The sequence below is a fragment of the Gadus macrocephalus genome, chromosome 12 (genome assembly GCF_031168955.1).
Source record: "Gadus macrocephalus chromosome 12, ASM3116895v1".
NCBI lineage: Eukaryota > Metazoa > Chordata > Actinopteri > Gadiformes > Gadidae > Gadus > Gadus macrocephalus.
This window is the reverse complement of record NC_082393.1, coordinates 21,385,186-21,388,096: the sequence shown is the minus strand read 5'-3', so window position 1 is coordinate 21,388,096 and position 2,911 is coordinate 21,385,186. Positions and strand designations below refer to the sequence as shown.

At 46.2% G+C, this 2,911-nt stretch overlaps 1 protein-coding gene across 1 annotated transcript in view; it reads right to left on the bottom strand.

The window, feature by feature from the left end:
* pde4ba (phosphodiesterase 4B, cAMP-specific a) overlaps positions 1 to 2,911 on the bottom strand; it is a 98,600-nt gene that overhangs the window by 11,857 nt on the left and 83,832 nt on the right. The gene's annotated exons all lie outside the window — the stretch shown is intronic.

The following is a 2,911-nucleotide window of genomic DNA, read 5'->3' as shown; positions in this document are numbered from 1 at the left end:
TAGAAGCCCAGGGACTGAAATAGAGGTTGCTAGTTGCTAGCTGCCTTGTTAGCTAGCAACACAGAAGGAAAAGGGAGTCAGGGACGGTGGGATTCCCGACACATGCAGCTAAGTATGGCTTAAGGGAAGGGAAAACAACATGGGTGGGTGGAAGGAGAGGTTCTGGGGGGGGGGGGGGGGGGAGGGGGGGAGACAGTGTAGGAAATAGAGGAAGAAAGAAGTTGTTTCCATAGCAACTGTGCACATTGGCCTTTTGAAGATGTGCAGACAAGTAGAGGGGGAGACACAGCCAGCTCAGACAGATAGCTTGCAACCTACTAAGGGGTGCAAGAATGCTAGCCCTTCAGTGACACCCTCCGGATCTCCACGAGGCCGGCCACCCGGGTGACCTGCCTCCTATGTTATGGGATCGATTGTTGACGTTGATAACTGTTCTCCACTGTGTATGTGTGCGCCTGCATGTACTTGTATGAGTGTGAGTTGGTGTGCATGCGTGGGCATCTGTGTGGGAATTGTGAGTGTGAGTGTGCGCGCGCATGTGTGTGTGTGATGGTGGATGATGGTTCTGCGGATTCACATCACGTGTTAGTGTGCATGTGTTAGTGTGTGCATACATTACATAGGCTCATGCAGCTAAACAGGATGATGCTTCAGTTTATTGACACACATCCGTGGCATAATGGGATTAGAGGATGTATGCATTAATAACAACAGTGTGACAGGAAGCACGTACACCTGTACGTGGGACATGGTAAACTTATTTTTCCTTAATAAAACGATTAAACCTGTGCTGCCGCTGATCAAACTTATCGTTGTTGTGATACAATGTATGAGCAACTAATTAACCCTCGATCCCCTTGTTCAGTGCTTAAGGCTCAGTTATGGCATCACGCAGATGCTTTGACGCAGTCGTGAACCTGTTTTGCTTCCGTGTTGGGTTTTAGTCAGCAGACCAATCACAGCCCTTGCTGCTGAGTCGCCTCGACAGAAGGTTACAATTTTTGGGGGGGCGCACGTCAGGCCCTTGCGGTGGACACAAGGAGGGTCCGCAAGGACGTAATGGGTCCGTAAACCCCCTTGCGTTGTGTCGAGGACGTGGAAGCATTACTAATCCTTTAGTTACCAACACCTCTGGACACCCCTTCCTTGCATGCTTCCACCTCTCGCTTTGCCCTGCTCCTTCCTCCCGCCCTCCTCCTCCTCCTGTCCCGGTTGTCCTCTGTCACATTCCTGCACGTACCGAGGCGCTGTCTGGCACTCGTGATGGTTTGTTGTGTGAGCATCGTCCCCTATTAAATAACAATCATGAGGACAGCCATGGTGTACGCCAAATTGGCTAGCTGCCCCTGTGGCGGCTAGCATACAAGGCTAGGCTTCACCACGAGGCATCCTGCGCCTCCAAAATAAATGCAATCATGACGGTCATTTTGTTTGTGATTTTATTTGGTGGTCTGTTTTATGAGCCAACAACCCGGAACATAATTATTATTATTTCCATGATTTTGCTTGACCCTCTTCAGAATTGGAAGCATATGGTAAGCATACTGGGAGCGTATAACGGCTTCTCCTACTTCTCCTGCTAAAAAAACCATTGTGTTGTGTGGGAGAATATCGTGGACCAGGAGCCTGGCTCATGGTGGTCCCCTTAGGGACATACAGGGATGGAATTCGCTAGTGAGCCATCCAAAGAACTATGCCTCAATCGATGATCATTTCTAAGACAAAATTTTACCTTTCGTCGAAACCTCAAACGATGTTACTTGTAGACCAAATGGTGTGCATGCGATATCAATATATATCGGCCTGAATAAGTGGATTACTGAAGTGATCCGATGTTGAAAAGGGCTGAAAGTATGAATCAAATCAAACTATAACCAATTCCTAAAGTACCAAGAGGAATTAAAGAATGAACACTCAGACAAAAGGAGAAGGAGGTCATCTATCAAGGTGAAGTCAAGGATTGTGTTTATCATGTGGCGGTTGCATTTCCTGAGACATTGCTTCCGGTATGCCGTTTGCACGATAACAGAACCTTCTGGCAGGCTAACAATCACTTTATTAATTCATAAATAAATAAAACATAGCGCCGGTTTAAATCCCACATGTCTGCTAGGCTAGCTAAGCTTTCCAAAGCCAGGGCCATAAATCTGTTTTTAACCGTTTTTTACTTCAAACTTCTTTAATCAGTAAATGTGTGAAAATGGACCCAAAGCGGTTAACAAACACTCCCACGCCGGAGCTGAGGATGTTTTCCTGGCTGATAACGCTGGTGACAAGCTACCGAATATAGCAGAGCACTATATTTATCTCCCTTTGAAAGATAGCATAAGATCTCACCGTAGTCCCACTCACTGTGTCATTTCCACAGTGTGTTTCCACTTCCACTCAACACCATTTGTGTGTTTGTGTTTCTGGCTCAAAAGACACTAGATTCCAAACATGGACTCTGGTCAGCGCCGTTGCAAGACACATGCTCCTCCATGGCATCTTTTGGGGAGGGGGGAAATGTCATTGAACCTTAATGACCTGTTCCATACAAAATCACCCTTACAATGGACCTAGAGGAGCCACACATACACACACACACACACACACACACACACACACACACACACACACACACACACACACACACACACACACACACACACACACACACACACACACACACAACCCAGAGTTCATATCAGTCTATTGAAATCGAACATTGAGAAGCTACATAAATGCTGACTTATGTTGACTTCTACTTTACATATAATTAAGTAATATATGGCCCATTCTAGACCTTGTGAAATACTTGTAACTTTAATGTACAGTATAATATTATTGTAGGATTTGGGAAGGGTCAACAAGTTCACCTTGGAGTTTGTGTTGCCAAGTGTGTGTGTGTGTGTGTGTGTGTGTGTGTGTG